The sequence below is a fragment of the Haliotis cracherodii genome, unplaced genomic scaffold, assembly GCF_022045235.1.
Source record: "Haliotis cracherodii isolate W230 unplaced genomic scaffold, xgHalCrac1.p SCAF_9, whole genome shotgun sequence".
Classification (NCBI taxonomy): domain Eukaryota; kingdom Metazoa; phylum Mollusca; class Gastropoda; order Lepetellida; family Haliotidae; genus Haliotis; species Haliotis cracherodii.
The window spans coordinates 39,064,507-39,075,511 of record NW_027266343.1 but is presented as its reverse complement, the minus strand read 5'-3'; positions in this window follow the sequence as shown (position 1 = coordinate 39,075,511).

Here is an 11,005-nt window from a genome sequence, read left to right as displayed (position 1 = left end):
AGACAAAGTACATAGCTGACATGAGAGTGGGTTGACATTAAGCTAAATACAGAAACACGGTAATGTGTTTGAGTGACTGAGATGCGCGTACTTTACCCGACATTGATGCTCCAGATAATGTGTTGGAGCGCCCAAAGTGCCACAGCAACTAGATATTGTAATCAACAAAGCTCGGGACTCAACGACATCTGTTTGTTCAGATATTCATATTAGAAGAAAAATAGATATTAGGAAGGGGTGTTCTTGGAGACAAATTAACGAACTGGTAGCGGGATGTCCGAAATCGATGCGCATGATGCTGTTGACGGATACCACGGATGACACGCGACTGAAACTGAAAATGTAGTTTGTTTTGTCATCTTTGCCTAGCATCCGTTGGGAGTGGGCTCTGCTTCCAGTGATGCTATATCGGGTAGTTAATGGGTTCGGCCTTCGCAGACATAACAGAGCATGACTTGTCTGTGAAAGACAGATTTAAGACTGTTCGTGTATCGACATGCATGCACTCGTGTGTGTGACTGGTAGTACAAGTTCGGACTTGTATAGTGCCAGCCGACTGAGATACCGTGACGGCGTTTAACATGGATACCCCACTCATTATAGTGACCCAATGCATTTTAGTAACCCCGAACAGACCAATCCTTGTTTTATTCCCTTAATGTCAGGTGCCAGGCAGGGTAACAACAAATACCATCTTTTAACGTCTGTTACCATGGTATGATCTGGCCAAGACGCCCCACTTAATAGGCTAGCGCGCTCTATCCACTACATCATGGAGACGCCCCACTTAAAAGGCTAGTGCGCTCTATCCACTGCATCATGGAGACGCCCTTCTTAAAAGCCTAGCGCGCTCTATCCGGTACATCATTGAGACGCCCCACTTAAAAGGCTAGCGCGCTCTGTCCACTACACTACGGAGACGTCCCACTTAAGAGGCTAGCGCGCTCTATCCAGTACATCATGGGGACGCCCTCCTTAAAAGGCTAGCGCGCTCTTTCCACTACATCATGGAGACGCCCCACTTAAAAGGCTAGCGCGCTCTTTCCACTACATCATGGAGACGCCCCACTTAAAGGGCTAGCGCGCTCTATCCACTACATCATGGAGACGCCCTACTTAAAAGGCTAGCGCGCTCTGTCCACTACACCATGGAGACGCTCCACTTAAACATAAATATTAAAAATTCTGAAATGAGAGGTCAATTCCATAAAACTCGTCATGACTACTAGTTACATGTTACTATACAATACAAGACGTGGGGAAAAGGGTAACAAGTCGTCGCTGTACAGAGTTGCGTCCCTTAGACGTTTCAAAAATCTATGATCCTGGGTTCGACTATCAGATTCGCCATGGTTATGCTTCTTGGTTTGTTAGCACCATGCAGATGGTCAGTGGTTTAACCGAGGTGGTAAATATCTGATGCCTGCATACCTCTGGCTTAAACATTAAAGTGACACACCGTGATATAACTGAAATAGAGTTAAACAGGCAAACCATCTCATTCTCAATAGTACGTGTCCAAATACTCTAGCGCTACAGGGTAACAACAAGTACCATCTTTTAACGTCTTTAGGTATGACGCGGCCGGGGATCGAACCCCGGTCCTTCCGCTGTCCGGGCGGACGCTCTACCACTAGACCACGGAGGCGGTCAGAAATCGTTAAGAACCAAACAAGTTCTTATACAATGATCTTACACAGCACCTGGGTATAGCTAAACCTTTATACTCTCCAGACAGCAAAGCAGTAGTTATTAGACTAACATTTCGTCCCAGATATAAAATTATCTTTGTAACAAACATATGTCTGCAAAATCAAATCAAAATGGAGCCAGGAGTCGACAAATAATTCCGTAACGTCTGGGAGACAGATTACGCGGTAATATGTGCTTTATGTACGAGAATATGGCCCCGACCAACACGAAAATATGTGCTAAATATCGCATAACAAATATAAACGCAGGTGCTCGCTTCCTGGGGGATTATATGATCTGTCCACTGGTCAAATAGCAAAGGGCGACCGACCGCTAATTATTTAGTAAGAGCAGGGCCGAGTCTATTGAAGTTGATAACGAGGCTTGACGAGTGTTTATAAACCCTTACCCAATACGTCGACCTCCAATATGGCGTCATTGACTCGCGTCAGTTTGACTGTGACATCACAGCGTTCTAAGACCGCGTGGATAGGTCAGACGTTATCTTAATGGCCAAAGACATTATTTATGACACATCAGGAGGATATTGTGCCGTAAATAATTTCTGAAGCTCGCGTTTAGTATTCTGCTCCATGCTTTGTGTTAGGCTATGTCGCCATTTCAGAAAGTAACGTGACTGGCAATAACATAACATTATTATCTGTACGTCTAATTTAGAGAATGTTTATATGCCATTTGTGATACGTGCGGAATGTGTTATATCTCTAATAGGAGCTTAATTGCATGTTCTAACTCGTTTGTGTTTGAGACAATGATATTGATCAGAGGGAAGCTTTATTCTGTGGGTGTAGTCTATGTACTTACTCCCACGCATTAAAGAATTTAAAGTCATGCTTCTATATTCCGAAACTTTCAACGACAAAGGGTTGTATTTCCATGTGAGCTATTCGCAAGCCGAGATAGGATGTTGAGATAGGATGTGAATATGTTTCTAAGTTTGTCAACACCAGACCGTGCTCGTTGGTTTCACCAAAGTGGTAAACGTTTGAGACCTGCACTTCGTGCTTTCCTCCCACATTAAGCTGGCTTCTGTAATTTATTAAAACATACTGTTCAAAGGGGTGGTAAATCCGACTCACTCACTCATTTATGCAAAGAGAATGCTCACACATATTTGTCAATGGCTGTCTAAATCTGACACAGACAAATGGAAATCAATACAATAAATCGTTCAATGAAAGTACGTGATTGTGATTTGATATGGGGGCGATCGGGTAAGCCTAGTGGTTAAAGCGTTCGCTCGTCACGCCGAAGACCCGGGTTCGATTCGATTCGATGGGTACAATGTGTGAAGCCCATTTCTGGTGTCCCCCGCCGTGATATTGCTGGAATATTGTTAAAATGGCGCAAAACCTACCTCACTCACTCATTTGATATGCGTCTGTAGAATCCGAAGAGAATCAGAACAGGAACACATAGACTGAACCGAAATAATTGAAACATTGCACGATGCCTTTTGTCACAGTAACTTTGTTCTTTTGGGCAGGTTGTGTTTTTTTATTGAAACAGGTCCCTTAAAGATGACATGTTTCACAAAGTACATATTTTTTTTGGAAGAACAACATTACTTGTGGAGTAGAGTGTGTTTATTACGGTAAAAGGGCAACCGGCCCATTATTCATGAAACTTGACATAATTAGCTTTGAAGCGCCATATAATATGATTACAGTTTCTGTTTATGCAAATATTAAATGATGGACATCCATATTATGCAAAATATTTACTACGTTTCTTTAAAGCTAAAAAGATAGATTTAGCCAAATTATTTATGACCGTGATTTTCCGTGATGTGAATAATAAAATAAGCTTATTGTTCGATGGGAATTTATAATAAAATTCTAGAATAAGACTTTCTCTTAAGTCCTGATAAAATGGACATTCAAGACAAAAATGTAGTTCTGATTCAATATTAGGTATTACACAAAAGAGACAAAGGCGATTCTTACGGTCAAGTTTGAGACGTCGACCGTACTCAATCATTAGGTCGTGGTTGGCACAGCGGAACTTGCATAACGCTATGCAATAAGCTTTTACATTAATTACATTAAAATAATCTTCTTTGCTTAACTGCATCTTAATTTGTCTGTACATTTCAAGTTTAGAATATTTACCAAGGTCTGATAGCCAATTTTGAACGTCAATGTCAATACATCTTTGTTTAAACTCGACTAGAAATTGTTGGACATTGACAACACGCTGCTCCATCCATACCTGTCCAAAACCATAAGTGAACAATAGGTTTTTTACTTTTAGTGCCCAGCAATCTATATTTTTTCTCTACTAAACAATACTGATATCTATATACATTGTACAATATTATATTTTACCTTTGACTTATGCACCTCATCCAATATTTAACTATCTTAATGTGTTTATTGACATTCAAAGAGTACCTGCCAAGTTCACCACGAGCTACAATGTTCGGAGTCGAGACAGAAAGTCTTAGTATTTGTTTACAAAACTTATCCTGAACATGAAGAATATTAGGCGAAGAGTAAAAACCCCAAACGGCTCCATATAGCAAAATAGGTAAAATTTTTACATCAAAAATATGCAATAAGACATTAAATGGTAAACTATAAAAATCCTTAATTGATGATCTAGCTAATGATAACACTTTCCATGCCTGTTCAGCTATATTTTCTGTGTAATATACCAACTGCCAGAACTAAAAAAATGAACGCCCAAGTATTTATACGATTTAACGATTTCTAGGTTTTCTCTACCCAAATAAAATTTCTCATATTTCCCCAATCTGCCAGCTTTTCTAAATACAATAACTTTACTTTTATCAGTATTTATTTTAAGCTTCCATTTCTGACAATAGGAATCTAGTTTGTTAATTCTCCTTTGCAATCCAATTGGTGTACTGTCAAATAAAACAATGTCGTCTGCAAAAAGCAAAATAAACAACTCAATAAAGTCTAAACTTATACATCTTTGACCTTCTAGGGATAGAAATCCCACCAAATCATTGATAAAGAAAGAAAACAAAAAGGGAGATAACTGGCACCCTTGACGTACGCCAAATGCACAATCAAAGAATGGAATGTAACCCTTTTCAAGCGAGACACATGACTTTACTTTTGCATACATATTTCTTAATAAATTATACATGCCTTTGACATTACCAGACCAGAGTTTGAATAAAAGACTTGTCCTGTCTACATAATCAAAAGCTGCTTTCAGGTCAATGAAGGCACAGTAAAGACGACCCTTATACAACGAGAGATATTTATTGATAACTGTGTGTAAAATAAAGATATTATCAGTAGTTTGGAATCCACGTCTAAAACCTGCTTGTTCCGGAGAGAAAAACTGTTCCTGCTCTGCCCATCTATACAACCTATTACTTATAACTTTAGCAAGAATCTTCCCAGAAACTTCCAATAATGTAATAGGGCGATAATTACTGAACAATATCGCATAAATTCTTATAAAATGTTGTCCTGACTAAACAATTATAGTTTGTGATATATTGGATTTTGTTCAACGGGAAACACTATCCGAAACACAAAGAAATATCATCTTAAGGTCACCGACCGTTCAAGATCAAAAGATTGACTTGTATTTTAGCATCGATTTTGCATAGTTCATGATCAACCTGCTATTTTTTATGACCAACATTTACAAGTTCATGACAACCTGTTATAGTTCATGACCAGCCTGTTATAGTTCATGACCAACATGTTAGATTTCATGATAACCTGTTATAGTTCATAATAACCTGTTATAGTTCATGACCAACATGTCATAGTTCATGACCAACATGTTAGATTTCACGATAACCTGTTATAGTTCATAATAACCTGTTATAGTTCATGACCAACATGTAATAGTTCATGACCAACATGTTAGATTTCATGATAACCTGTTATAGTTCTTAATAACCTGCTATAGTTCATGACCATCATATCATAGTTCATGACCAACATGTTATAGTTCATGACCAAAATTGCTATAGTTCATTACCAACCTGTTATAGTCCATAAACAAGCTAAACAGTATGTTAACTGCCAGAACAAGAAGATGAGTCAATTAATCTTCTTAAAAAAGTGCATGACTTGCAAAACGATGAGTAGGACATATGCTTTCAATCCATATTTCAATTTATCCTTTTGTCACCCCACTGAAGTCATTATCACGAGTCAGTGTTTGTACCCTCCTAACAACAAACGCCGACGCATGACCCACGTGGCGGACATGGTATAAATATCGGCTCAAGCACAGCTTCCTGGCTACATGGATTCGCCGGCAGAGGAAGGCAACGTCACCATCCTCCCCGTCCGTCCTTCATCGACCCCAACGCCCACATCGCCACCCACGTTACCACCGCCGTCTGTCGGCGCAGATGCAGACAACTTGAACAGACGTACCTTTGAAGGAGGATCTGACCAATAGTAATTCCGTCGACAATGACCAACGTTGGATTAAATGACCACGTTGTCACAATGCTCAACATTTGAAGGCATTTTTTTAAAAACAGACTTTACACACCCACAATCGACGTAAAGGTTTTGACGTGAACGTTGTTTAAAAGTTAAACATTGCATGATCTGTTTCATTCGTTGTTCGTCAGTGACCGTCCAAATGATTGTTTTCCAAAACACACTGGGCTTCTAGTGAGATATTTACTTATCAACAACCTTGAACCAGCATCTTGAAGAATTTGAAATCATCGCCCAGAATAAGAAACTTCTTTCTCTCTGCTGATTTAGTTCAGAACTCGGCTTGGACAATGGCGACCAACTTTATACATATATTGGTTTTGTGTTTTGCTCTTTCTGGAGTGGAGAGTGGGTTCCATAAATTCAAGCCGACGAAACTGTTATCATATAGGGTCTCCTGCTGTTTTGTAGATATATTCTGTGATATGTCGTGTGTGGAGAAAGGAGACAGGCCAGTTGGGAGGTATAACACTAACAAGCGAGACTGGGATATGACTACGGAAGACAAGACCGCCATTGCTCATGATAAGCTATTGCTCAGGATTGTGTCGTCATGGCAACAGTCTCTTGGAACCGATGGCATCCATCATTGGAAACACAGGTACGTCTTTTAGACGTTTTCACCTTTGAAGCGGCATTAATTACAATAACAAGAGTATTTTGCTAGGTTAAGGCCGCTATATACATAGAGGTAAAAATATGGATTAAAAAGCACGTTGCAGTTGAACAAATGGTAAATCTTTGTATAAGATAATAATGTGTTGTAGATGTCCTTGGTGTTACTCACAAATCAATCCGATGTAAGAAACCATAAAATGGATTCGATATAGCAGACTGTGGCATACACTTGACGTAGGCTCGAATCCCCATTATAATTATTGGTTCGACCTTCTACGTTCTGTGTCGTCTGAGCTTTCCTCCCCAAACGAACCTGACTCGCTGTGATAAACAAACACACCTTTCAAACTACATAAATCCCGCCCTCACTGACGTAAAACAAACATTCCTATCTACTTTATATGTTCTCTTCATTACGACATGAATATTAATTTAAACTATTCGATACCTTCAATATCCGCAAATACTATTTCATATCAAAAGCGCCCTGTTAGGCATAAGTTAGTGATTAGAATTATAGGATAGTGAGTGAGTGAGTTGGGTTTTAGGCCGTTTGGGGGACTATTCCAGAGTGAGGGGGTGAGTTGTGTTTTAGGCAGCTTTTGGTAATATTCAAGGGTACGTGAGTGAGTGAGTTGGGTTTTAGGCCGCTTTTGGCAATATCCCAGCGTGAATGAGTGAGTAAGTGGAGGCATATTTGGTTTTGAGCTATAAATACAAACTTTTGTTGAAGGCGTCTTTGGGTGCTGAGTGTACATAGACCCTTGTCAAGATCCGCTGGTCGTTTGAATTCAAAAGTCGTCCTAAATCCCGATCCGTGATCTGTCGCATTCATACACGTGACCGTGGGGTCACTGAGTGAGTAAGTGAGTGAGTATGGTTTTACGCCGCTTTTAGCAATATTCAAGCAATATTCCGGACACCGGAAATGGGCCTCACACATTGTACCCATGTCGGGAATCGAATACTTTAACCATGTGCACCAGGGTACCGCCCCGCCCCTGTGCGGTCACTGTAGTCATAGTGGCTTTATTCCTTTACATAACAAACCGTGAGATACTTAGGCGTGGCATAAACCAAAGCCACACACTCTCTCTGTCCATTGAAATAAGTTGCCGGTAAAGATCCGGATTTAGAGTGGATCTCCAGCAACCCATGCCTGTCGTAAGAGGCGACTAACGGGATCGGGTGGTCAGGCTCGGTTGAAGCAAGTCATCGTATCCCCATTGCGTACATCGATGCTCGTGGTGTCAATCACTAGATTGTCTGGTCCAGGCACGATTATTTACAGACCATCGTTATATAGCAGGACTATCGCTGAATACGGCGTTAAACAACAAACCAACATAACATTGACTCGGCTCCTGTCTACCTAAACGAGTAGACAGGCGGTGGTCGATTTCTCGTAGGTTGCGATTGGACGACACATAACCTAGCATTCATTGGTCCTCGGTTACCTCAAGTGGCGGACTACTTAGCGTTTGCCAGTGAAGTAAAATCGCTCTATTCAGGGAGATCAAATATCAACAGAGCTATCGTTGTAAGTTTTATCGCGCAAAACAAACTTTCCATGTGTAGACATGTATCATGATTATTTACGGTCGTATTCAGGGACGCCAGGCATGCGCATCTACAACCGGATATGGTACAGATTTATACCACATTTTTTGGTTGCCGCCTTTTGGCTAAAAGCGCGAAACGAGTTGCGCGAACCAACTGTGGAACTAGTTTAGGTTTAACGTAGCTTAATATTTCAAGATCGTGGCTTGTCAGACTGATGTGGGAGCAAGGTAAACGCGATGGTCTGAGACGTTTACGAGTTAGGGCTGGGACGGGTAACTCGGGTACCCGGGTCGGGTGAGTACTGAGTAGGACCTGGGTACCTTCAGGACTACCCGGACCCGTGGTTAGTCACGTGATATATTGTTTAATGACAAAAATTATCTGGAACTCTATGGTTACACTTCAAGTCACTAATGTTCGGATTTCTTTCTGACTATGCACCCATTCCTTCTGACTTTTCATGCTTCAGTGTAGGCATGACCAGATTGTTTGATACGTGTAACTAAATACGTTTTGCCAGGGCTATGGTAAAAAAATACCTAATCGGAAATTTTGTACCTATCTCTTGGGGCCTACAGTGGGTATCCAGGTAGGGTCGGGTAATAGGGGGGTGGGTACCCGGACGGTAGTAAATTTGGACTCGTCCCAGCCCTATTACCGGTTTGGTGAAACCCACGTGTTCGTGTATGGTGCTGACCAACCTCTGTGTGTGTGTGTGTGTGTGTGTGTGTGTGTGTGTGTGTGTTTGTGTGTGTGTCCATTGTTATATGTACATGTAAATGATTATTGGTTATATTTACACGATATTGTCACATAGATATGTCATTCAGATTCACCCCCGTGAAACACCAGGTTGTGGTTAGGAAAGCCATGTTTGTTGTAATAGGCGACTAGTTGCGTGAATCGATACTCGCGATGTCTGTCACTGGATTGTCTAGTCCAGATTCGATTATTTACAGGCCGACGTCATACAGCTGAAATGGTACTGAGTGTGGCGTTAAGCAAAAAAAAAAAAAACTTCCCAAGGAAATGTATTTGGCAAGTTTTTCATCAGGGGTTGCCGTGCATGTATGTATCTGATTCATTTACACCCTGCATTTCGCTTTCAGATTAACCAACAAGATCCGAGCCTGAATCCTGAGCTTATTTTAACGGAGTGCTTTCTGTGGGCCTGATTGCGTTGAAGCAATAGATGGGCGGTGACTTCGTCGCTTGAGATACATATAGGACAGTCATAATAAGTAACAGATTCAAAGAAAGCTGTTGTGACAGAAAAGGGTTACTTTATGGACTATAAACATGCATTCTACCATAAATATAGGAATTACACGATTCTGATTGGTGGATCAGAGGTTATCAATCCCAATAAACCCCCTCTGATTGAAACAGCCGAAGTAACGGCTGCATCACCGCGGAAGCTTATATTAATAGAAAAGTACTTCTTTTTTAGTGATTATCGGTAGGCACATGTAAATATTTATATGTACAATCATGGGTTACAAAATGCAAAATTGCGGTTACTACTATATTCAAAGTGAGTGAGTGAGTATGGTTTTACGGCGCTTCTAGCAATATCCCAGTAACATCACGGCGGGGGAAACCAGAAATGGTCTTCATACATTGAACCCATGTGGGTAATCGAACCCCGGTCTTCCACGTGACGAGCGAACGCTTTAACTACACACACACACACACACACACACACACACACACACACACACATCGCAATACATTTGTGCAGTAAATTCAATAGAAATCTACAAAGAGAATGTATTTCAAGTTTGGGAACAACAGATTGAAATTTGGCGCTTAAACTATACACGACATATCTTGTGCGTCACAATGAGCGGTATGACGTCATAATGGAGGCGTGCGGTCTGAAACGAAACTTGCAAGGCTTGCATAGTTTTCTTTAGGGGTGCCCACTTCATGTCATCTTAATAAATTCCTGTGCTACGTGTTTACAATGCCTGTCATATGTTCAGGTGGAGTATTACGGTGAAAAAGAAAGCTTGGTATACTATACAGCGACATATTTGGTTTAAGGTTGTTGTTGGCGATTCCTTAATTCAGATCGACAACCCTCTCGAAACATTGGACTCAACCCATGCCGCTTCACTCAATAAATTTTATTTAGCCAACACAGAAAGGGGATAAACCTACTCAATGTAGAGATAGGTTACCTGAAGACCTAAGCGCTTAAAATTAAATTTGGAACCAAACGCGAAGCTACTTCATATCTATGCACGTGATTATAAGTTATATACATACACATGGTTATATCCATGAATATGATTACTGGTTATATGCATCAATACGGACATTGGCTGTGTGCAAATATGTATATTTTTCATTGTCAATAGTAATAGGCTTGCAAACATGATTGGTTAAATACACCTATAACGTCATTGGTTATATACACGCGTGCGCTTGATGCCTATGTGAAAGATTTATGGTGATATTATTTACTTCTTTTATGTCGACCGAAGGTCGTAAAGCTTTCTATCTGAATAAAGAGATACACCTCGTGAATCACTTTTCGTCTTTCTTGAATCTGAATGTTTGTTTGTTTGCTGGTTGGTTGGTTGTTTAACGCCGCATTCAGTAATATTCCAGCTACATGACGGCGGTCTGTAAATAATCGAGTCTGGACCAGACAATCC